At 34.0% G+C, this 27,842-nt stretch overlaps 1 protein-coding gene across 6 annotated transcripts in view; it reads right to left on the minus strand.

Moving 5' to 3' along the window:
• Positions 1–25,217, minus strand: part of LOC128221935 (trichohyalin-like) — a 315,209-nt gene extending 289,992 nt beyond the window's left edge. For 3 of the 6 annotated variants that reach the window (XM_052930638.1, XM_052930640.1, XM_052930632.1), the window contains exon 1: positions 25,067–25,217. The gene's annotated coding sequence lies outside the window, so the exon portion shown is untranslated. Of the gene's footprint in view, positions 1–4,558; positions 4,680–7,960; positions 7,996–25,066 lie in introns of those variants that run through there. The other 3 variants (XM_052930637.1, XM_052930642.1, XM_052930635.1) reach the window with 3 other exon arrangements.
• Between the last annotated feature and the right edge of the window lie 2,625 nt (positions 25,218–27,842).

The raw sequence follows: 27,842 nt of genomic DNA on the forward strand, positions 1-27,842 counted from the left end.
AACGTAATGAGGGGAACCTGGCACAGATCTTAAATATCTGCACCCCCAGATTGACCGAGCGACAACGAAAAAAGAGGGCCCGGATATATCTTAAATAAATGCACACCGCAAGATTGCCGCTTCGATAAAGTAGAGAGTGCAGCCTGGCCCGGATATATCTTAAATACCTGCACACCCACAGATTGCCCTAGAGACGTCGTAGGGAGGGGAGCCTGGCCCGGATATATCTTAAATAAATCCACACCGCCGGATTGCCGCTTCGATAAAGTAGAGAGTGGAGCATGTCCCGGATATATCTTTAATACCTGCAAACCACTAGATTGCCCTGGTGACAACTTAGGTAGGGAAGACTGGATCAACCTTTAATGTCTGAGTGCCCCCAGATTGCCGCAGTGTCTTCGCAAAGTGGGGAACCTGGGACCGGATCTATCTTAAATATATGCACCCCAAGATTGTCAATGGCAGCGTTTTGATGGGGAGTCAAGCCCGGATCTATCTTAGATATCTTCTCACACCAAGAATGCCCAGGTGACCTCGTAGGGAGTTGAGCCTGGCCTGGTCTACATAAAATGTCTGCATTAACACAAAATGCCAAATGTGCCAATGCAGAGATGGTAACCTGACCGGATCTACTGATATGTCTGAATACTATCAGAATGCAGACCACAAGTGTGTCCATTCATGTTAAAAAATCCTGCAGATCACAAGTACCTCCAGTATTTTCAGACAAACTGAAGATCACAAGCAGATCCATTTTTGAAATACTGTTAACCAGAACTGTTAACATGAAACTAACAGAAGTTTGAGGGCTCAGGTCAGTGACCGTTATCGGCAATTGGCGTGTGAAATGTCACGCAAATGCATTTTCAACTCTCTTAGTTAACATCATTTCAAGGATATGTATAGTAAATTCATTTTTGTGAATAATAATGTTTGTTCCGTCATTTTTATTGGGATGTATCGGGTCTTATCAAAGTCTTTTTATGCGTTATGTCGTTTATAAACCAACACATTTCGAACCGTTTCGGTTGGGTGCTCTCAACGCTTGCTTTTAACGGTTTTAAGAAACTCTGGTGCGTTTATTAGGTTTCAGCAAAGTGCATTAATGCAACAGATGAAAATTGACGAATGCAATTATCAGAAATGAAATGACGGTGGCAAGTGATGCTTGAAAATGAGCCATCTAAAACACATTTTGGAGTATAAACAAATATGGATTGGCACATTAAACCGGTCAATTTAATTTGAATTGATTCAAATCGCTGATGTTATATAACATATGTCATTTCTCTTTTTTTTGAATATGTTATAACCTATGAATTATTGGCTAGTACAATGAAGCGAGTTTTATAATTTCAAACCTGGATGCTTACCTGTTCAAAACGCTTTTCCGAAACGAAGGTCAAGCATACTTTGCGTTGTAAAATTAAGCAGAATAGAAGGAGATGATCTGATTTTGAATGTTGTTTATTGATAAGGAATACTTTAAATGTAAATAAAGAAATGTAAAGATTTTTATATACAATAATGTATTATCAATTGACATTATTAAAATAAATTTTGTTTCCTTCAAATATTCTTATATTTCTTAGAATTTGAACATGATTGTTATGGTCATTAGCAAATTAATTGTGAAACGAGTACGAATCAGGTATAAAGCCAACCAGCATCTAGGAATATAAGGATCCAGATGCGTATTGGCAAGGACCGTTATACAGGCGGCAAATGACATGACCAAGGGAATGATAGTGACTTTAGCTTGAGCAATTCCTTTTGAGACAAAACTTTACGGTAGATGTGAACTAACTTTTAATCAGACAATGTCATCCTCTAACATGGAAATAGCATATATATGTTAGCACTACAACATAATAAAACATTTGTTATCTAAAACGTTGCGGAATCTGCACCGTTCACTTCTGAACAAAAATAATTGCTGACATATATTTGTAAATGTTAGACATATATCGTAAGTTTGGCAAAACATGCATTATCTAAAGAATCTAAATTGCAAAAAGAAACTTTGACAAAAGTTTCCTTCTGAATCTGCTGAATTTGGCCAGACATACTGATATTCTATCAAACCTTACCCGCTCTGATTGGGAAACAAATACTCAATTTAGCGCAAGCATCTCAATTTCAAGCACGTGTAAATACTGACAATGCTGCTAGCAATGTATTGTGTGTGTATGCGCGAAAAGGTCGACCTTCTTTTTTATCTTAATCGACTTTTAGCCGAATTTAAAGCCGACGAAATCAAAGACAAATTTATAAAATTAAATGATGAATAATGTTCAAGCTTTCACTTTCTAACTATATTACTTAACATAAGGATTTTCAATAAATAGGGATCAGCCTACTTTGTAATACCATCGATGGTTCAATAACTGTATTTGTGGGCTATCAGGCTGTAAAAGCAAACGGTACTCTATTATACTTTCAGTTAAATGCTAGTATGGAAAACAAATGACAACACTGATAAAAAATATGGTGGCAAGTCATTGTTTTCGCTTTTCAAACTTATAAAGTGATAATTTCCGTTATAAGTTTGATGCACATATCTGCATCTTTAAGTAAAACTATATGTTTCAACATAATTACAATTGCGAACTTTCACCACTTATATAGATTGTTTTTAAATATGCTTTTATTGGTGTATATGTCAAAGTAATCTGATTATAATCTACAGTTGGGTTGTCAATGAGCAGGAATGTTCAATAAATACTAAAAAAAAATAACATTTAATAAGCGAGTGTATGGTTAAAGCTGAACATAATTCTAGAACACCATTAAAGAGAACATATGAAAGAAATAACAGTTTGGTGACAAAAAAACAATCTGTTCTTCTGGAAACCATTTGATGTTATACATTTCTAACACTCAACTTCTATTGTACAAGATTGATTCTCAGAAAGAGTAATTCAGATTGAAGGTTCTTACACATTTACATTTATTTGTGCACTGAGTGAAAATGATTTATAAATATACGCATGTATTCATCCTTAATCAGTAAAACTTTGACATATGGCGTTTTTCAATACCTTATGTTCCGTATTAGCAATTCATAGTTTGAACAATCATAAATTTACCAAAACATAAATACGTTTTTTTTAATATTCTTGCAGTTTCGTTAAAACATAACCTTACTATTATTAACTTATAAGTATTGTGAGAGGAAAATGTTAGAAATACGTTCCCGCTTAACTTCCAAATGTAGTAAGTAAAATAAAAATACAGTAATTCAAATTGAATGAATATTTTGGGCAAAGCCCGTAATCTGTATCAACATACGTATTGATCGAACCTCCGGATCATTGAAGCATTCGGGTTGGTAAGTTGCGGTGGAGGGCGTATACCTTTATTTAACGACGCATAATGGAAATACATCAATCATGTCGGACCTAGTCAAAGCTTAAGTCTTAATATGCTGTTGACCTTAAAGCTGGTCATCTAAAGCGCTGGCATACGGGACCTTCATTTAAAGGGATCTGATGAAATGTGTACTGCAAGGTAAGCCAAGCGCACACGTTCATATATTATATTTATATGTTTGGTATATATTTCCTTTAATGTAATATATTTCAAAGATAATTTACAAACACTAGTTGTTGTTTATATACCGGAACTATTATTACTTGTCAATTATATGTTGCAAATGAGGTTTGCACGAGATAACTGCAAATATGGTTGCTGAAAAATGTTCAAATGGTTCGGGAATCCGGGTACAATAGTGAGACTGATTTTCCTCTCGTATCGAATATATATCCATGCATATACTATGATATCGTAAATGTGCGAATATCATTGTAATATACAAGAGCAAAGGACAGTAAATGATACTTCTCCTTATGTAGGTATAGTATGTTTAATTCATTGATACATCAAACATTATATCTTTGGTTACATATGGTTTTGGCTACATTTGGATTGCACAAGATGTAGGAAATATGTATTTATAATTATGCTTTAAGACAAAGATTAATTGATTGTTTCGTCCAAAACTGGATTGACGATGATAGAAATTCTTCAATTTGTCACCATTGTAAACATTACAATTCATTTTTAAATACAGAAAGGTACGTGCATCTGCAAATTCCATTAAAATATAAGATTGTTTTTGCTATATTTCAAGATCAAAAAATATGTTTTTATTGTCTGAATCGAAATTTTACAGTTGCTGTAATGGATTCTGAATATCATGCATTCATTCAATATCATTAATTCGATATTATTTGAAGACAATTTATTTTGAATTGGCATTCATCTTGTTATAACTTAAATGATTTCTTTTTAATGTCTACTGAAAATGATAATACACCCTTTAAGTTCACAAGCTATGTATACCATCTGTTAAACAAGATAAATATCTTAATCGTATGTTGCAACTACAATGCTACGGCTTTGTTCGTTAGACGTTGTTTATATTTGGCCGTTGGCCTTTGTTTACTTTAATAAACTGTATTAAATTGAATTAAAAATACAAATTTAATATTCCCAATATACAGGATCGTGCGATTTTTAAAGACAGAAAGAACATAGTACAACAAAGAACACTAACCTTGGATAAATGAACTACTCCCTATCCAAACAACGGAATCATCATTCCAAAAGTTTGACTTTTTGTCATGTTTAGTTACGTGAAGTCCAATACAAACTAAATATGAAATAACGTCTCACTTAAACTAGAAGAATAATACGATTTGATGCCATTGTTTGTTCATATTGAATATAATCAGTCAACTTGAGTATATTATACCAAGATTTTAAACTCAAAATATAACCCTGTCATTTACAACCCATTATGACAATAGAGACATGCCAAGGATCTGATTAATATAATCCATAATCAATTCATTATTAGGTGACACATAAAGAAGACATACATACACCAGGTAATGTAGTTATTACTTGCCTAATGTTTATGATCGTCTACAAACAATCGGCAGAAAACCCTGATTTTTCCTAATCAAGCTGTAAAGAGCAAACTGCTGAAAACTAATTATGAAGAAAAATGCATTAAACTTTATTGAGCATTAACAATTTCGAATACAACCTCCGCATCATTAACAGAACGTATTAAGAAGAGTTCCGTTGTATAAAAAATAAAGTTACAGCCACTACCAACATGTTGTCATGCAATTAACCCGTCCATCAATAAACATTCTAAGATACGAATGTTTTGTTTTAATCTGTAATTATATATAGAGTTGTTATCACTTTATGAATGGATGATGTAGATTGTTATAATTTCGAAATGTAGAAAAAACACTCGTTTTAGTGCAGTGTTATAAAATATCATATTAAGTATTGTTTACCTCAAAACCAAAACCTGGACTACCAACGGAAGAATACGCTTAGATAATTGTATATTACCCTGACCTGGTTGAGCAATGGAAAATACGCTGGAAATTCCCTGAATTTATGATAAAATGGCAATAAGCATGAACAATATATAAATGAGCTTAAGCCTTACAATACTACATATCAGCTCTCCCTAATATCGTCACCTGAGTTTGTACTTCAATTATGTGACGCTGTTTGCATGACTTTTAAGAAAAGCTTTGGTACCTTACAGTAGGTTGTGATATAATAAATTTACCAGCTTCAGACATAAACACTTTTTTTCAAAATATGATATATCAAATTATCAATGACTTATTGAAAGGTCACTTGTTAACACATTACTCAAACGCTTTATCTAACTCACCGTTCTTTAGTAACAAACACAGAAAGATTACAATGATGATGATGATAATGATGATAATGATAATAATGGTGATGATGATGCTGCTGCTGATGATGATGATGATGATGATGATGATGATGATGATGATGATGATGATGATGATGATGATGATGATGATGATGATGACGATGACGACGATGATGATGATGATGATGATGATGATGATGATGATGACGATGATGATTGTGTAACAATAACTTATCGAAATTAAACATTAAGTAAAAGCATAACGTAGCTATTTTGTCTATATTATTAAGACGAATAACGAGTAAACAAAGCTATCAACGAAGTTTGATATAATTCTACATTGCAATCAAACGTGAAAACAAACATATCATATATCTCCATAGGTCATGTTCGAATTTAGTTACTAATTTTGAGTAGTCAAGCCCTTGATCTTTGTTCTGTGTTTGATTGAAGATAGCAATGAGCCGTTCAAGAAGATTGCGCCTAACAAGTTTATTGCATCATTAACAAAAGACTCTGAAATCGGTACAGGCGTGTGTGATTAAATAATATTAAATTTAGAAGATAGCCTTATGACCGTTTGTCTAAGATAAACGCTAGTCACGAAAGATAGCATGGACAAATAAATGTTCTGAAAACATCATACGCAATTTGGACCAATATAGACTTGCGAAACTCAGTATTATTATTATTGATCATTGACACCAACGACATTAGGAGGGGTTACGCAAGAAACTATTTAAAAAATAAAGATTGAATATAATTTAGCTTTGTCGGCAATTGAATAATGCAATGGAAACTTTTATGTTCGACCTTGTATGACAGACGGTAAATTACAATAGGTACGTAAAGGAAGTGGCACTAATTAGAGCCAGGTCATGCAAATAGAAACCTTGAGATCAGTGATTTGTACTTGTCAATGCTAGGGTATTTTATCATCCTCTTACGAAGACAACAAACATGCATACACAGTTGTGTTTCTAAATAGAGCATGTTAAATCTCTCTATATATATGCAGAATATGCATACGTTATTTCTGAACAAACAATGCTTACATGTATGGGACAATATTAGGGAAAGGTAACATTGCAACTGTAAAGGAAATCTCCAATAATTTGGCTTTACATGTGTTTAGTTCATTAGCCTCTATATTGGGTGTCAAATTGAACGAATTGAAAGACACTACAATATTGTTACATTTTATAAAATCTTCTGATTTATATCAGGTAGCTAATTTTTAAAACAGGAATTTATTACTTATGATGGAGTATGGACTTCTTTTGCAAAACGTTTAGTTAGTCCATAAAATAATCCGTTGCTATATATTCTTACACACCATATAGTACACTAACGGTATGCATATGTTGCCAGACTTTATTAACATATTTTGCTAAACTTTTTTTTCACCATTTTCGCGAACTAAAATTCGCCCAACTAGCAATTACCAATAACAAAATTCATCATATACATACAAAACTGTTATTTATTTATTGATGTTGTGTGTTAGTCGCTTATTGACCAATTACATTGGCACAGCAAAGACCTATAGGCATGTTTTACGAAATACATTGAACGCTCTCAGCATTACGTGAATGTACATGTCTTCCTGTCAAGATACCTTGCACTCGGTTAATATATTCTATTACATATGATCAATATTCCTGAAGGCGTTATTATCAATTTGCTGTTGTGTGACGATATTCTTAGGCAAGTGTTTAATTTTAGTTTGAATGTGAACATATACATAACAGTTGAAACTCAGACGACAGCACGCTCGATCTGGTTTAAATTCAATCCGAGTTAATATCTAGTTATTGTTAAGTTAAAATGGATATTCTACATTGTTGAAATTCTATAAGAGGAGTTTAATGATAGACGTGATAGTATGTTTAAGCGGATGACACAAAAGGTGTATTAGACGACTAGTTTTGAATGACAGTATCTTGGATAGGTGTATTGAGGCGACGAAACTTATCAGTATCGAATCTCGTCAGGGGTTAACCTCTTGTCAGATTGACGGTCCAGGATTATTTCTTCATACAATAAAACAAAGTCATTGAAAGGACGGTCTTAAATGAGGAAATATTATATAATTACTTTAAAAATATTTTATTTTGAAATGGGATATTGTCTATCATGCGAATAGTTGTTTAATACTAGTTTAGACGATACTAAGCTGTTCATAAAGCATTTATTCATGAAATTTCAGAAATGCAGGAATCCTTCTAAACATTGTATATCGTTTACCGGTTCATCCATTTTATGTTCTTTGTATTATACGATATATTTTTGCTGGACACCATTCATTAGTCACGTGCCTTTGAACTGTTTTTGCTGAAACAAAAAAAAATCCTTAAACATAACATGCTAACCTTCTTTCAGCCATGTTGGCTTCTTTTTCATCTTCGCAATCAGAAATCCAAAAGAAGAAAGATTAATTGCTCATGAATCGTTTGCTATCATAGTCTGATTCAGGCTGTAAGGAACGTGATTGGTCAGTTAAGGTTGATTTTTATAACGTCAAATATTAGTATTAGATTTGATATACTTACTTGATTAGACCCAGCAATACACACAAAGTTTAACAGTAATAACATAGAGGGAGGAGCCTCGCCTTGTTCTACCCTTAAGGTCTATCTACCACACTTAGCATGCTCCAGTGACAACAAAGGGATGGAAGCAAGACCCCGATCCGTTTTAAATGTCTGAGTACCCCAAGAAGGCCCTAGTGACGGTGTATATAGAGGAGCCTGGCCCTGGTCTATCTTAAATATATGCACCCACAGATTGCCCCAGTGACGTCGCAGGGAGGGGAGCCTGTCTCGCATCTATCTTAAATATATGCACACCCCCAGATTGCTCCAGTGACGTCGTCGGGAAGGGAGCGTGTCCCGCATCTATCTTAAATAAATGCACACCACCAGATTGCACCGGCAATAAAGTTGAGTGGAAGCCTTGCCCGGATATATCCTAAACACCATCAGATTGTCCCTGCAATAAAGTAGAGAGGGGGGACTGGTCCGGATATATCTGAAATATCTGCACACACCAAGATTGCCCCAGTGACGTCATAGGGAGTGGAGCTTGGCCCGGATCTATATTAAAACGATGCACCCCACCAGTTTGCCCCGGCGATAAAGTAGAGGGGGGAGCCTGGTCTAAATATATCTGAAATAGATGCACACCACCAGATTTCCCCGGCGATAAAGTAGTAAGGGTTGCCTGGCCCGGATCTATCTTTAAGAGATGCACACCCTCAGATTGCCCCGGTGTCAACGTAGGGAGGGTAGCCTGGCCCGGATCTATATTAAATAGATGCACACCCCCAGGTTGCCCCAGTGACGTCGTAGGGAGGGGAGTCTGACCTGGATCTACATTAATAGATGCACCCCACCAGATTGCCCCGGCGATAAAGAAGAGGAGAGAGCCTGTCCCGGATCTATCGTAAATAGATGCATACCACCAGATTGCTCCGGTGTCAACGTAGGGAGTGTTGCCTGGCCTAGATCTATATTAAAAAGATGCACACCACAAGATTGCCCCGGTGTCAACGTAGGGCGGGGAGCCTGGCCCGGATCTATATTAAATAGATGAACACCCCAAGTTGCCCCAAGTGACGTCGTAGAGAGGGGAGCCTTGCCCGGATCTATATTAAATAGATGCACCCCCCCCCCCAGATTGCCCCAGTGACGTCGTATGGAGGGGAGTCTGGCCTGGATCCAACTTTAATGTGCCCCTAGATTGCCCCAGTGACAAGAGGCGAATCTGACCTAATCTATCTTAAATATATGCACCCCAGTGACATCTTTGCGAGTGGAACCTAGCCCGGATCCATCCTAAATATCTGCTCACACCAAGAAGGCCCGGTGACAACGTAGGGAGGTGAGCCTGGCCTGGTCTACCTCATGGATTGGCATATTTAACCGGTGAACTTAATTTGAATTGATTATTTACTAATTACTAATATTTTATAATATATCTTATTTCTCTGTTTAAATGTATTATAACCTATGTTTTATTGGCTAGTTAAACGAAGCGCGTTTTTTAATTTCAGACCTGATGCATCCCCCATATTTCCCCAGTGACGTCGTAGGGAGGGGAGTCTGGCCTGAATCCAACTTCAATGTGCCCCTAGATTGCCCCAGTGACAAGAGGGGAACTTGATTTGAATTGATTATTTACTAATTACTAATATTTTATAATATATCATATTTCTCTTTTTAAATGTTTTGTAACCTATGTTTTATTGGCTAGTTAAACGAAGCGCGTTTTATAATTTCAGACCTGGATGCTTACCTGTTCGGAACGCATTATCCGAAAAGAAGGTCACGTAGCGTTATAAATTTAAGCACGATAGAAGGTTATTATTGGATATTGAATTTTGTTTCTTGATATGATATACTTTAAATGTTAACAAAGAATTGTTTACATTTTAGATACAATAATTTATAATCAATTTAAATTTTCAAAATAAATTTTGTCTCCTTCAAATGTTCTCAAATTTCTTTTTTGAACATGATTGCTATGGTCTTACTCCATAAGAGCAGATGTATAAAATACACAGGTGAATACCAGGGAACTTCACACAAAAGGCATTGTAGAAGCAAACTTGGGTAAAACATTTTTGCGTAATGAATAGATGATTATTTGTAAATGAATTGTTTTGCTAAAATCTATGACAATTAGATACATACAATTAAATGGTGTTAATACCTAGTGAAATCATGCCCTTCTGTATGTTACTGTCACTTGGTAAGTTCTGCATTAATCCCAAAACGTATTTTTCAAATGAGGTTAATGTTATTTTTAATAAGTTGTTGTCAGACAAATTATGACATTAAGATAATGCTTGAATTATGTTCGATAATTTCGTCGGGAGGGGAGCCTGTCCCGCATCGATCTTAAATAGATGCACACTACCAAATTGCACTGGCCATAAAGTAATGTGGGAGATTTGCCCGGCTATATGTTAAAAAGATACACACTGCCAGCTTGCCCCTGAGATAAAGTAGAGAGGGAGCCTGGTCCGGATATATTTGAAATACCTGCACACACCCAGATTGCCCAAGTGACGTCATAAGGAGGGGAGCCTTTCCCGGATCTATATTAAATTGATGCACCACCCAGATTGCCCAAGTGACGTCGTAAGGAGGGGAGCCTGTCCCGGATCTATATTAAATAGATGCACCCCCCAGATTGCCCCAGTGACGTCGTCAGAAGGGGAGCCTGTCCCGGATCTATATTAAATAGATGCACCCCCCAGATTGCCCAAGTGACGTCGTCAGGAGGGGAGTCTTTCCCGGATTTATATTAAATAGATGCAACCCCCAGATTGCCCAAGTGTCGTCATCAGGAGGCTAGCCTGGCTCAGATCTATCATTAATACCTGCCCACACCCAGATTGCTCCAGTGACGTCGTAAGGAGGGGAGCCTGTCTCGGATCTTTATTAAATAGATGCACCCCCCGGATTGCCCTAGTGACGTTTTAAGGGGGGAGCCTGTCCCGGATCTATATTAAATAGATGCACCCCCCCAGATTGCCCCAGTGACGTCGTCAGGAGGGGAGCCTGTCCTGGATCTATATTAAATAGATGCACTCCCAAGGTTACCCCAGTGACGTCGTAAGGAGGGGAGCCTGTCCCGGATCTTTATTAAATAGATACACCCCCCAGATTGCCTCAGTGACGTCGTAAGGAGTGGAGCCTGTCCCGGATCTTTATTAAGTAGATACACCCCCCAGATTGCCCCAGTTACGTCGTAAGGAGGGGAGCCTGTCCCGGATCTATATTTAATAGATGCAACCCCCAGATTGCCCCAAGTGACGTCGTCAGGAGGGGAACCTAACCCGGATCTTTAGTAAGTAGATGCAATCCTCCAGGTTGCCCCAAGTGACGTCGTAAGGAGGGGAGCTTGTCCCGGATCTATATTTAATAGATGCACCTTCTAAAATATATGCGTCCCAGTGACAGCGTTGGGAGTGGAACCTAGCTCGGATTAATCTTAATTATCTGCTCACACCAATCATGCCCCGGTGACAACGTAGGGAGGTGAGCCCGGCCTGGATCAACTCAAATAATTGGCAAATTTAACCGGTAAATTTAATTTGAATTGATTCAAATTACTAATATTTCATAATATATCTTATTTCTTTTTTTAAATGTATTATGACCTATGTTTTATTGGCTAGTTAAACGAAGCGCGTTTTATAATTTCAGACCTGGATGCTTACCTGCTCGGAACGCATGATCAGCAAACTTTAGCACGATATAATGTAATTATTTGATTTTGAATTTTGTTTCTTCATAAGGCATACTTTAAATGTTGATAAATAAATGTATACATTTTATATTATATTTATGTATTTTGAATTGAAATTTTCAAAATAAATTTTGTTTCCAGCAGACTTTCTAAATGTTCTTATTTTGAGCATTATTGTTATGGTTATTATTGTTACTCCATAAGATCAGTTGTATAAATTGTATATCTGAATACCAGGGAAGTTTACACAAATGGCGTTGTATAATCAGAATTGGTGGGATATGTTTGCGTGATGAATATATGTTCATTTGTAAATTAATTGTCTTCCTAAAACTAGATACATAAAAGTATGTGGGGTTAATACATACTGGAACCATGCCCTTCTGTATATTATTGTCACTTGATAACTTGAACCCAAAACGTACTTTTTAAAAACTGAGAAAAATGTTATTTTATACAAAGTATAACATTTAGAGAATGCTTGAATCATGTTCAATCATTAATTAAAATGTGTCCTCTTGGGACTACTGCATGATACATTGCGGTCAGCTCTCGTGTATATATTAGAATATTATTATGCCGCATGAAAGCTACATAGGAAATGCCTTGAACAATTCGTAAAAAACAGCAGTTAAACGTTATGAAGGAGGTTACATTATCCAACCTTTGGATATGCAAAGGCCGTTCATGAATATTCTTCAGCACATACATTTAAGAAGAACTGAAGCACATCATTTTAAAACCATGTGCTTGCTGCGTGACATTAACATGTCTTGCACAAGAAAGCTAAGATTGTTTTGATGTAAAAATATGAGAGGGGATCCTTAGTCTTAAGATCTGGAAAAGTTTAAGTTATATAAATGTTTGCAAACATATCACTTATTATGTATTTTAACATAAGTGATGATATTTAACGCCGACTAAATGATTTCTCATGTCTCTTTTTACATTGTGGTATATTTGATCAACTCAGAAAAGTTTGAAATTGTCCAATAACCTGTTGCACAGTACATTAAGACAGAAGCAAAAAATGGCCTACAAACTATTTTAAAAAAAAAAACACAATTGAAAGGTACCTAGTTGAACAAAATGTACGAACGTTGTGATTTTTCTTTACAAAGTGCATACAAGATGGTGAGTTGAAATTATTGTTGTATCATCTGAAAGGGACATTTAAGTATTGAAGTGTATGGAATAAACTAGAAAATGATATATAAGTATGGCTATATACACTATCAGTCTCGATAACAAATTTGTTGTGAAACAAAAACTTAAAAAAACTTTAAAAAAATAAATAAAAATTTGTTGTGTAACAACAGGTAAAGAATATACATACATTATACTTCGTAACTTAAGTAACAGTACTCATTTGGTCGTTCCTTATCGAGTTTCAACGCGTGTCAGCAGTTCAAATGATAGTAGCTCGGTAAATGATATTATATCCGGGTCATATTGAGACTCCAGATATATTATACATTTACATCAAACACATGTGAGGCATTATTGGTCAGAAATTATGAAACATTATTATTCAATTATGTACATCATAATGTTGTTTTTTTTAATTACAATGTTATGCATATCAGTTTCCTTTTCCATTTCCAACAGTGAAAATACAGCAAGCCAAATAGAATCGCCATACTGTCGTTTATCTGTTTCTGTATCATGCTAGTACAGTGTGTAGTCTAGGAACTACTTTCGAGTCGCTCAAATAGTGTGACAATATCTGATAAATCCTGTCAAATTCTATACAACATTAGGAAATTACCTTACTACGCAATTTTAATGGAGCATCGCTGAGACCTTTTACCTTAGCTCTTAGAAAACTTTTATGAGACACTTTAGCAGCTACAGCGCCAACGTTGACGCTACCCTTTAATGGTACTATATTACTGCGCGGTACCATCCTGAGCAGAAATATGAAGACACAGGTCAGAAGCAAGCATACTAGCAGTGCATGTTTTGTATAAAAACGTGACCATGAAATCATATTCAGTGACGTTTCTGGCACAATTTTATAATAATTATTAAAGATTATTGGAGATTCTCACTTAATTCCGTATTTGTTTAACCTATCGAAGTTAAACACTGGATTTGCGATAAGTGCCTTGTTATTCCATGCAATAAAATCCATTTTTCATACAGTGCAAGATGCATCTTATTTGAGATTTGTATAAATTTCACGATTTTATTTAATCCCTACACGTGTTCTTTAACCACACTCTTAAGGAAATAATGATTTGTTTATACTCGTGAAAAGTACCGTTTATGTTTTATGTTATTTGATTGTGCATAAACATCGAATAATTGTTTCGTAAGTAAACTATTTATACCCACAGTCCAGTACATATTTCGACATTACAGATAGCGTTAAACTTTAAGTAAATTAATACCGAAAAATTAAAAATAATAAACAGTAAGGTATATAACAAATTGAATGTCATTTTAGCACGTTGTTCTGGTGACCTTCATCATGTCTCTTTCGGTGTTTAAACTCGGACCAGTTAAGTGTTTACACACCGAACGCGACGTGATACACTTCACCACAAAAGCGCCTTATCATAACATCACCTATACATACTTATATAAAAATGTTCTCAATCTCTGACCGATAATGCCGGGTAGGGATAAACTGTCTTAATGAATACATGCTTATAACATTTCATCTAAAACATATAACATGCAGTAATACAATATTTGTGGAGAAGAACAACAATCAGACACATTTCAAACAATTATTCGGTTTAAATATCATAACAAAAATCACGAGTAATTTTATCAGAACTATATGCACAAAACGTGTGTATATTTAACATAGCAGGACTAGAATAATATATCTTCGATGACATACGTTCTTCGTAACCATGCATATTCGTAGTAAAATACACCCAAATCATATTTTTAAGAAGCCTTAATACTAAAATACAGGCCAGTATTGGATTGCATCATATTGCGAAATCCACACAGTTGAGGTCGTATTTAAAACCTTCAATAAAATAGTTTCATGTGTAAGAACATACACAAAATAAAGTCGGGAGGAACTAGGAGCGGAGCTAAGTTGAGGAGGCGGGATTATTATATATCCCCTAATATGTTCCTTTCTTTTCCACCGAATTTACGCTTCTTCAAACAAGAAGAGAAGGATGTCAGCTGGTACACATCTATAACATTTACAAATGAAGATCAATGATATGAATAAATTTCGCTATGTCCCATCTTGAGGCAATACAAATCCCATTCATTTTCAAGATGAACTCCATTATAAATTCATTTAAATACTAGTATTGAAAAGGTGTCGAAACTGATAAAAATGTATGATGTCAAGACATTCGATAGTTAATATGTATTGTCAGTTAAATATTTCACCTAAAAAATAGTAAAATATGAGTTTTACACGAGATACTAGCAAATGTAGTTGCTTGATATAATCAAAAATGGTTCGGAAATCCGTGTTCAATAGTGAAACTGATTGTTCCTAGTATCGGATATAGATTCATTCATATACTTTGATACCGTAAATGTGCGAATATCATTGTAATCTACAAGAGAAACAGGTAACCAATGGTAATTCGCCTTAAATAGGTGTAGTATGTTAAATTCATTGATAAATCGAACATTATATATTGTTTGTTTTGCATATCATTTTGGTTACATTTACATTGCACAATATGTAGTAAAAAATAAATTATATTTATACTTTTAGATAATTTTTAATTGAATGTTTCGCCAAAACTGGATTTACGAGTTAAGTAATGTTTCATTTTGTCACCATTATAAACACATTTTTAAAAAAACAGAAATGTAATCATAAAACATCCGCAAATTCCATTCAAATATAAGATTGTATTTGCTTGAATTGGTCGTTCAAATCACACACGTTAAATGGAATTTGGTAGATATATAAATACTCCTAAAGATGAAAGACTACGTATATATTATCTTTATCGAAATTTTGCTGTTATTGATTGTGAATAGCATTCATTCTTTCAATGTCAACAATTTGAAATTATTTGTTGACAATATAATATAAATTGGTATGCATCTGGTTATAACTTTAATAATTTCTTTTTGATGTCTTCAGAAAGTGATAATACAATATTTAAGTTCACAAGCTATGTATAGCATCTGTTAAACATGATAATGTCAATATTATGTTGCAACTACAATACTATTAAGGTTCGTTTATTCTTGGCCGGTTGCCTTTGTTATCTTTTATAAAATGAACTAAAATACAAATAATATATTCCTTATAAGATTAGTAAAGATAAATAAAAAATACAATTAAGAACACCTTTAATGAATAAAAAATTCACATCCAAAAAGAGAAATAATGATTCTAAAAGTTTTTTACTATTTGTAATTTGTTTAGTTACGTGAAGTCCGAGACAAACTGAATATGTAATAAGGTATGGCTTAAACTAACAATACCATACGATTTAATGCCATTGGTCGTTCATATTGAATATACTCAGACAACTTTAGCATTATATTTAACGCTTTTAAACTAATTGTATTCCCCTGTCATTACAACCCACTATGACAATAGGGACATGCAAATTATCTTATCAAAAGGACTTATAATGAATTCATAATTAAGCGACACGTAAACAAGGAATGAACGAGGTAACAAAGTTACTAATTGTATACTATTTATAATCGTCTACAAACAATCGGCAGAAAACCCTAAACTATTTCAATCAATGTGATAAATTCCTTTGATCTTCGACCACATACAGAATGTTTCGGTCATTATCATTCCTTTACCCTATGTTAAGACCTAATTTCATAAAAAAAAATATTTAAGTTCAATTATTGAAGAAAAACAAGACATAAATACTTTGTACTAAGATTAAGATAAAATAAAAATAACGAGTAACGAAAACAAAGCTATCAACTTGCTTTAATTAGACTGCTTTGGAGTCATGCGTGAAAAACAAGCATTCCATATATCTCCATACGTCATTTTCTCATTGTTTTAATAACTGGTATTGAGCAGTCAAGCCCCTGTTCAATGTCATTTTTATTATCGAAGATAGTGTGGCGACGTATAAGAAGAAAGAGCCTTACAAACAGTACTGTATTGTTTGCAAAATCTCTGAAATCGGTACAGGCATTCGTGGTATCATTATGTACTAATTACAATATACGCAAATGACAATTTGCTTAAGAAAAACGCTAGCCACGATAAGATTACATTGAATAACAAATGTTCTGAAATTCGGACCAACGTAGACTAAGTACGATTTGCGAAAATCAGTATTAATGCTCGTTGACTCTACCATATGGAGGGGCTAAGGAGGATACTATGTAAATACTTAACCAGCACTGATCGAAAAATGCATTTGCAATTTAGCGCGAGCACCTTCAATAGTGTAACTTGCAAGTATTGCCAGCATAGGTTTTATATTGACGTGCGCATACACGACTAAACTGAATAATCTCAATCGACTCATAAACGGGATTGAAAGTCAAGGAATTGAAACGCAATATTATAACATTAAATTTCATATTATTTTATTACTTATATCAAGTGACTGAGTTTTATTTCACGCATGGATAACTTATTATTGAGTTTTGAATACTTTTGCAATATATGTAGTATCTCCAAATATTCGTTGCTATATGGTCAATCACAGCAAATATAGTTAAATAACAGTATTCATATGCCGTTTGGCCTAAATAACAAATTTTGATCAACTTATTATTTTACCCTAATCGCGATATCAAATTCGTCCAACCATCAATTACTACAAACCAAATTGTTTTTAATTTACCTAATTTAGTAAACAGGTAAAATTCCGCTAGCCTTTAATTGAAGTTTGTCTGTGAACATATTCGTATCAGTAAAATAACCAGACGACAGCAAGCTATCTGATATAGATTAAATCTGAGTTCATAGCTTGCCAATTAAGCCTTATTATCAATATTTACAATCTTAAAAGATTGCACCTAGAATTTATTATCTGTTTTAGTGGGAGACAAAATGATAAAAAGTGTAAAAATACAAACATATCCTTTTCTTTTCATTAACCTCTAGTGTGTGCCTTTAAAATATTAATATGACAGGTAAATGGGTTAAACTACAAAATTCTATTCAATGAGATTGTGTCCGTAAATATTTGGTTTTTGAGCAAAGCATGATATATCTCGTCAATACCGCAGGAATACCAACTTAACAAATTATAACTACACCGTAACATGTAAGCATCTTTTATTCCCCGGATCCCAACTTACCTATTAATAACTAAACGAGTTCATTGAAACATACTTTATTCCTGGGATCCCAGCTTACATTATTATAACTACACGGGTACATAAAAACACAATTCATTTGTTGGACCCCAACTGAATATTTATGTAAAAAGATGCAGAAACAAGCTCAGTAGCAAAAAGTTCAAACACAAACCCGGTTTGATGGCACTCGGTTAACGCCAAAGACATAAAACATAAAATCACAAGAAGAAACATAGAAGAACTTCACAACACTCCACAAACAGCACAGTGCATACATACTATATATATATATATAAAAAAATAGGTATGTTTATTAAGAATTGTTTGGTACCGCCTTGGAACGGTCAGTAAAATGTAAATTTACTGGGGTTTTTAATCAGTTTATGTGCACAAACCTCACTCTTATGAAACCTTTTATATATTCACGCAGATTGTAAGCGAACTTCACTCATGTGACCCCAGTGTCAGTACAGTGGTATCTATAACAAAATAAAGAATGAATACCTTGAAAGCGTTGAAAGGCTGAAGGCGCGACAAACGTGATTTTATGGGGGTTTGTTTTACATTATTTATCACATGCAAAAAACATCGAATAAATACTTATGTGAAAAACTACTGAAACAATCTCTGTAGCCAACATTTTAAACATAAACCCAGTTTAATGGCACTGGGTAAACGCCAAAGACATAGAACACACAAACAAAGAATCACAAACAAGAAACATCGAACAGCACAAAACTCCACAAACAGCACAGTGCATATATACTTGGTATTTTTATCAAGGATTATTAGGTACCGCCTTGAAACGGTCAGTCAATTGACTGGTGGTTTGAACCAGTAAAAACAGCTCGTTACTGTAACCGATAAATGCAATGTGAATGTATGAACTTGTAATGCAAATAACTAGTTTCTTAGCAGTAAAAGATAAACCATTTAGTACAAGGATATAGGAGCAATGTTTTCATCTCGCGAAATTATTGCTAGTGTACAGTTACTTAAATGATTAAATGAATCCCACTTTTGTCTGGAGGTTGGGGGTGGGGTGGACTGTTTGCTTTAAGTTGTATACGGCAAGTCAAATAATCCCCTTTTTTTGTCTGCGTTATTAATGTAATAATCATTTCCACTCTGATCCTCAACAACCTTATAAGGGACTGTGTCACAGATTGGCACCAAAAATAGTGTTTTTCTGTAACGAATCTCAGGATAATTATATAAAAGAATGTGTAACGCTTTGATATCATAATTGTAAAAACGTACCAAAATGTATAAAACGGGTTCGAACCTGCGTCGCCAAAATTGAAGTCCAGCGTCTTACTGACTGAGCTACAACAGCTTCTACTAATCGGGTGACATAATTCATTTATACAACTAGACATACCCAGTAATGTTTTTTAATGGTACAATACGAAATAACTGCTAAACTTAAATCAATTCTAAACTATGTGGCACTTCAGTTAGTAAGTTTCAATGCATTGTACACATCGATGCCAAGTTTATGTCAGTTTTATTTTTTGTTTCGCTATTTTATCATACGTGAGACAGCCCCTTTAATAATTATTCTTCAACTTGCTTATAAATTCTCATAAATGCTGAATATTTATGGACGTATGTTATTTAGGGGTCGTTTAACTTTTTTTAAACCGCATAACACCATATGTCCTATTTTGTAAACCCCGTATATTAATCCCTTAAAAATGCCATGTTACAAAGCTGATTTGACGATATGTGGTTTTGATTTGCGGTACACAAAAACATGCGACTTTTATCTTTTTTTAAGTAGTGTATAATCTTCAAATGAAAGTGATGTATGTATTTATGTTTGCCGTAATAATGAACGAGTTTGCAGTTAAACATTATTTCAAAGAAGGAATTCATCCAGCATATAACGTTGGTTATAACACGTAGATTAAGAAGCGAAACTATTGTTAAACGTAGGCTAATTAACGACATGACAACGTAATTAGGTCAAAACGGTAGACCTACGTGAGCGTCATAAATTTTATTAAAACCAGAAGCTATATACATGTAGGCTTCTATGGGTAATTGACATTGTCTTTATACACAATACATCATGAATGATATGAAAACACTAAATTTATAGTTGCAAAACTTGTGTCGTCGCAGGGTCAGGGCTTGTATTTTTATTATTTTGAAGAGTTCAACGACTGTAAAATGTTTAATTGTCAAGTGTTTTTACTAGGATATCCATATTTTTTATGAATTATAAATATTATCGTTTTAACAAATACTATATATGTAATATTTACAACATGCAAAAAGGCGATACATTTTAAGTTCCCTTTCAGAATTGAGTTGGGTAAATGTTTTAAAATGTTTGCACTATATCCAAACACCCCCCCCCATATATGGAGTTCCATCCATCTATAGGATTACAAGTAATCGAATGAAATATTACAAAATACTTTAATAAATAAATTTGCATAGCTTATAGTGTATTTAGTAAATTTTATATCAGACATCCCGAATATGTGTTTCCTTTTTAAAATAATAATATCACACATCACACCTATTGCTATTAACTAAATAAGAAATATTTGTAATTGTTTCACATACAGTTTCAACAATTTGTAAACTATTATTTTTGGCATATCATTTGTTTCATTGTGTTCAGATAAGATTGTTCAGTACTGATATGTTTTATTAGTTTATATATGCATTACTTTATTCATCATTGTTTACATGGTGCGGCTGGTTTCTATAAGGCTTATATTTTTAATTTAATGTCTTAATATTAATAAATATTTGGTTATACACATATGAACTTCAAGTCCCCAGTACATTCGCGTGTTCCAGTGAACTAGTATTTCACTAAACATTCGATTAATTAAAGATCAATATTTTAACTTATTGAGATTTTACGGTGTATTGGCTCAAGCATTGATTTTGTACACCAGATTTTTTGGTTGATTTATCAGATGTTTTAAATACGCATGCCCTTTCATCGAGCCATAAGCGATATTGTTAAATATCGAAGGCCTGCGCCTATACATCTGACTCATCGAAATGTAATGATTTGGTTATAATTAATATATTTAATAATTAACTGATGATAAAGCAATAACAATTTCTAGGTATTTACTCGCCCTCGAGGTAATATTTAAGGTTTCTGCACTAGAATTAGATTGTTATCATTTTATATTGATAGAAGAAGGACACCTTTTAAACATCGGGAATAGTAATACGATATGGGTAAATATCACTTGACAATCAATATTGAATATCTCGGTATTCAAGCTTCAAATTACGTTAATCAAAGTTGATTGAAGAGCTCTATTTGAAATGTAAATTCGTAAATTGATAACTCTCATAACCGTCAAAGATATTTTACAAAAAGTTTGTCCTGCATTCTATTAAAAAATATTGATTAAAGATATCAGCTTTAAATATTCGCATTATTTTGTAGATATGTAGAGATAAATAATGCTATTTAACTTGGTTAACCCAATGTATATTTAACCATTTACGGACACGCTAACTCCCTGTCTATTCAATTGAGTGTATTGCGAAATACATGTATGTCGAAAAAGAAGGTTAAACAAGAAAGTCACTTGCACATGAAACATTATAATTATTATGCATTGAAATTCATGTTGTTGTTTTTTTTTAAACCGTGAGCATATGCGTATCGCAGAGTATTACAAATGATAATATCAAAAAGCTATAATTTTAACTGCATTTTGTTTTGTTTAAATCCGTTAAATGACCAGCAGTATCTTTATAATATATGTACTGTACACACTAGATCTATCATGAACTCAACGACGTTAATAGCATACGGCTAGCGCACATCTTAGTTTTGGGGTACAACCACAGCGTCTTCCTGTAAACAAGGTACTGATAAAAAGAGCCTGGCACATCCCTACTCTATAAATAACGCTTCGTTAATGAGATACGGTCCCTGCCATCTTTTAAACTAGCAATACGCTTTCATACACAAATATTCTTTAAATAAACATCCAAAGCCCATGACATATTTCCCGCATTGTGAAACTAATGAGGCCAAGTCCCCATCAAGCGCTGCCATGCATACAATTGCAATATACATTCATGTACAAGCGCAAATGTTATAAATAACAAATTCCACGAAACAACTCTCGTGAGGCGAGACCAAAATCATGCCATAGTTTTCTTTCAACATTACAGCACTTATGTATTAATTATTGTCATCTTCTTCAGCATAGTAGTATTAATAAAAACGCCTGATACATGTAATCAGCTGTACCCTTGTTCATATTCAACAAAACAACAGTTCAATGTATTCAAACATGTTTCAAGAGAAACTTATGCGTATGTACAAGGTTATGTACTTGACTCAGGTTTAAACAAGTATCGAGTTATGCCCCTAGAGAGACTGGAACACAACAAGGTCCAGAACTCAGGTTAAATAAGTGTCGAGTTATACCAATAGAGAGACTGGAACACAACAAGTTCCATAACTCAGGTTCAAAAAGTGTCTTGTTATACCCCTAGAGAAACTGGAACACAACACCAAACGAGCATTTTACATTCGTTCCGCGTCGCTTTTATCTATAGGTTTGATCAAAATGTAGCTATATTATATGTCAAGATGGCTACACTTAAACTTATCTGTGTATGCTTATCTGAGGATTTTGAAACTCATTGATTTTGATAAGATGTATAATGTTCGTTATCAAGTTGCTTTTGATAGGTTCATGTTCTGCCCAATTATATGTCCGCTATCAAGTTGCTTTTGACACGTTTGAAATATGCCCATTATTATGTCCGCTATCAATTTGCATGTGACATGATTGTTATATACCCATTTATATGTCCGCAATCAATTTGCTTTTGACACGTTTGTAATATTCCTGTTAATATGTCCGCTATCATGTTGCTTTTGACACGTTTATGGTATTTCAAATAATATGTCCGCTATCTATTCACGTTTGACACGTATGTTTAATGCCTAATGACATGTTCGTTATTAAGTTGTTTTTAATATCTATATCTTATGCCCAATTATATGTCCGCTATCAAGTCCTTTTGACACTCTTATAATATTTCCATTTTTATATCCGCTATCAAGTTGTTTGTGACACGTGTGTGATATGTCCATTAATATATCCGCTATCAAATTGCTTTTGACACATTTGTGATATGCCAAGTAATCTGTCCGCTATCAATTTGCTTTTGACGCGTTTGTGATATGCCCATTAATGTGTCAGCTATCAATTTGCTTTTGACGCGTTTGTGATATGCCCATTAATGTGTCAGCTATCAATTTGCTTTTGACGCGTTTGTGATATGCCCATTAATGTGTCAGCTATCAATTTGCTTTTGACGCGTTTGTGATATACCCATTAATGTGTCCGCTATCAATTTGCTTTCGACGCGTTTGTGATATGCCCATTAATGTGTCAGCTATCAATTTGCTTTTGACGCGTTTGTGATATACCCATTAATGTGTCCGCTATCAATTTGCTTTCGACGCGTTTGTGATATGCCCATTAATGTGTCAGCTATCAATTTGCTTTTGACGCGTTTGTGATATGCCCATTAATGTGTCAGCTATCAATTTGCTTTTGATGCGTTTGTGATATGCCCATTAATGTTTCCGCTATCAATTTGCTTTTGACGCGTTTGTGATATGCCCATTAATGTGTCCGCTATCAATTTGCTTTTGATGCGTTTGTGATATGCCCATTAATGTGTCAGCTATCAATTTGCTTTTGATGCGTTTGTGATATGCCCATTAATGTGTCAGCTATCAATTTGCTTTTGACGCGTTTGTGATATGCCCATTAATGTGTCAGCTATCAATTTGCTTTTGACACGTTTGTGATATGCCCATTAAAGTGTCCTCTATCAATTTGCTTTTGATGCGTTTGTGATATGCCCATTAATATATCAGCTATCAATTTGCTTTTGATGCGTTTGTGATATGCCCATTAATATATCAGCTATCAATTTGCTTTTGACGCGTTTGTGATATGCCCATTAATCTGTCCGCTATCAATTTGCTTTTGACGCGTTTGTGATATGCCCATTAATGCGTCAGCTATCAATTTGCTTTTGACACGTTTGTGATATGCCCATTAAAGTGTCCTCTATCAATTTGCTTTTGATGCGTTTGTGATATGCCCATTATTATATCAGCTATCAATTTGCTTTTGACGCGTTTGTGATATGCCCATTAATATGTCAGCTATCAATTTGCTTATGAAACGTTTGTGATATGCCGATTAATATGTCAGCTATCAAATTGCTTTTGACGCGTTTGTGGTATGCCGATTAATATGTCAGCTATCAAATTGCTTTTGACGCGTTTGTGATAAGCCACTTAATATGTCAGCTATCAAATTGCTTTTGACGCGTTTGTGATAAGCCCATTAATATGTCAGCTATCAAATTGCTTTTGACGAGTTTGTGATATGCCCATTAAAATGTCAGCTATCAATTTGCTGTTGACACGTTTGTGATATGCCCATTATGTGTCCGCCATCAATTTGCTTTTGACGCGTTTGTGATATTGCCCTTTATTATGTCAGCTATCAAATTGCTTTTGACACGTTTGTGATATGCCATTTGATATGTCCGCTATGATTTTAAGGTTTGTGTTATGCGCTATTTTCACCTGATTTACTCTTGATCGCAATTGTGAGGTGTATCCATTGAGCAACTAACTAAGGCTTCTTCTTACGAATTTTATCTGTTAACCATTCCGTCATTTTAAAAATATATGAACTTTTTTATTCATTTTGATTGGAATTTTGGCTTGTATAAACTATATATAAAACATCAAACCATAAAATAGCGTAAAGGAAAATGTAAACATATCAAACACATCAAATAAATATAAATATATATCGTACATACCAATAGCTGTAGCTGAGATTAGTTGCTTGAGATATATCCCATCAAAACAAACTTATTCGTAAGCACAGAACGTCTTATTTTTCTTAAATAAATTGCGCATTTGTCGCGGCACCGAGCACAGCAGTGGTTAAATCATGTAGTACACAATGACATTGTGCGCACCGCACGTTTGTAAAGGAAGTTTTACGATCATATTCAATGGTGGTGAAATGAAAAGAAGATGTATTTGAAATGAAATGAAATGTCAATATGAAAATGTTTAGTATTTTATGGATAATGATTGATTTAAACTCTATTCAAAGTTTAAGCAATTATTTTCCATATCGTCAATGTAGCCATATGATATCAGAATGAATATTGTACTGACTCAATTATTCACTGAAAAGCCTTGCGGTATGTTTACTGAGTTAGACAAAAATTTAAGGAGAAGCGGCTTGTGGTTTACAACTAGAGAGAGAATGTTGAGTTTCATATGGTCGGTATTTAAGTTTGCCTGTTTTCTGTAATAATTTGAGGACTAGCATGAGCCGTAAGGTTTTGCTTTTGATTTTAAGATTACGGAATTATGAAATGGAGTTCAAAATCATTTATAGAAGTCTTTTTACTAGAAACATCTGTTCAGAAGCACTGTATCCATTTACGGAATTTTCAATACACAAACAAACGGAGTTCAAAATCATTATAGAAAGCTATCAACTAGACTCATCTGTTTAGAAGCATTATATCCCCTTTAGAAATGCCCTATATTACATGAGTAGGATACCATCAGCGAAGTCATACTGTTCATTAACATTTAGATTATTTTGACTTTGCAATAACAATTAACCTGAGAATGATAAGTTACAAATTTTGCAAATTAACGGAAAACAATATTACTTGAAACTACAACAAGGTTGTCTGATGAATTTGGAACACACTGTTGCTTTTTGTTTAGTGTTTAAAGTGTTTATAGTGTAACTAAATTTGCAAACCAATGTCGTGCTTTGCAACAGAATTTCAGTATAGGACAGTCCCCAAAAGAATAGCTGGGTTTGGCACAAAGCTCTGAATTGTTTACGTTATTGAAAGCTTTTATACCAAAGGTTTAGTAATAATCCCCGCGGATTTATATAAAAAAAAATAATCGAGTGGTTCTTTTTTAACAACTGTGTAGTATGGGTCAAGAGTCATTGCTGTTTAAAGTTTGTGTATTTGTTAAAAATATCCATTAACTTATTTTGTTCTTACATCCGTCAGAAACCATAGTCATAAGGATGGAAATAGCGATGGCTAGTGTAAACACATTTTTATTTAGACATAATTATTGATTATCCTGTACCGCGGCTGTTCCTCGTAGCACCTTATGGACAAAGTCACTGGTAGCTGCCTAGAACAAATGCCGATTGTGCTGACTTCATTGGAGCACATGGTGGCTTCGTATTGGTATTGTCGTTCTTGGAAAATGAGCAACGGGGTCGAAAAAAGACTGCGTGCAATAGCTGAAGCGATTAATACATCGCGCCGACCTTTCGTTATTTTCAGTCATTCTCAAACATTCGATTCCAATGTTCAAATAAAACAATACGAATTTCCTTTTGGAAGCATTACAAACAGTAAATCACCTCAATTGCATATATTTATCAGATGTTATTCTAGAAATCAATGAGCCATAAGTAAACAAAATGACTTATTTTAGCAAAAATGATACACCAACAAGAAAAATGATTAATGAAAAGAAAAAGAAAAAAAACATCACGTAACTTCTAACAACAAATTTATAGAAGTCCAAATAAAGCTGCCGCTTGAGAAGACACTCATCTCTTAAAAAGACCTTCTAGTAATAGCGTTTACTTGCTAAATATTTAACCTTGGGGTTATGTTGTTCCCAATATATAGGAGGGTAAATTTGCCACTTCTGGAAGCTTTAATAGTTTTGCAATTGAGAAAAATATGCATTTGAAAAAGTATTAAACGTATGTGTAGTGAAAGTATATTAAACATAATGCAGTTTTATTACCAGTGGAATGCGAAACGTATCTTTGGGATACAAATATAAATTAATTTTCTATCTATTTATGAATGTACATGTGTTTTTTCTAGTCTGTGGAATATCATATTTTGAATATACACTGTTTGTAATGAAATGAATTGAAATATTGATTTTGTTCATTCTCACAATGGAATGCTATAACATTTCCCGTTCAAATCAATAAAATCAAGTCCGCAAGAGAGAGTATGAATAATATCCTTTCAAATGATATTGCATTCAAATACAAAGTCGGTAGAATAGCTTGATCGTTATGATAAATTGAATATTGGTTAAAACCAAATTTAAGCACCTCCTAATATTACCACAATAAATTGGATGTTTTAAACTTATATCATTGATCAATAATTTTTATTAGTCTTTGACTATGCTGACAAAGACATCAAATTTTGAATAAACTATTACATTTTTTTTTCTTTTACAAATAAACTTAATTTACTTCAATAAGCAATCTTACCGCCATTCAATATGATTTGTATTCAAAAGTCTACTGGCCCAAGATACATCAGATACAAGAAAGGCATGACTTATGTCAGGGTTATTATTCGATACAAGCAAAGTGTAAATAACAAATCATGGTTATTTCCCCTTATTTTTACTATTAGTGTTCATATTGATCTTAAAGTGACACTCACCCATTACAAGAACACCGATGTCGCTGTTAAGTAAGTGTCTTTTATCAAGAACCGTCGAATGCTATCTTTCTTATACTGTAAGCAGGCAACACTAAGTGAAATGTTTTGAATGTCT

The sequence above is a fragment of the Mya arenaria genome, chromosome 16, assembly GCF_026914265.1.
Source record: "Mya arenaria isolate MELC-2E11 chromosome 16, ASM2691426v1".
Taxonomy (NCBI): domain Eukaryota; kingdom Metazoa; phylum Mollusca; class Bivalvia; order Myida; family Myidae; genus Mya; species Mya arenaria.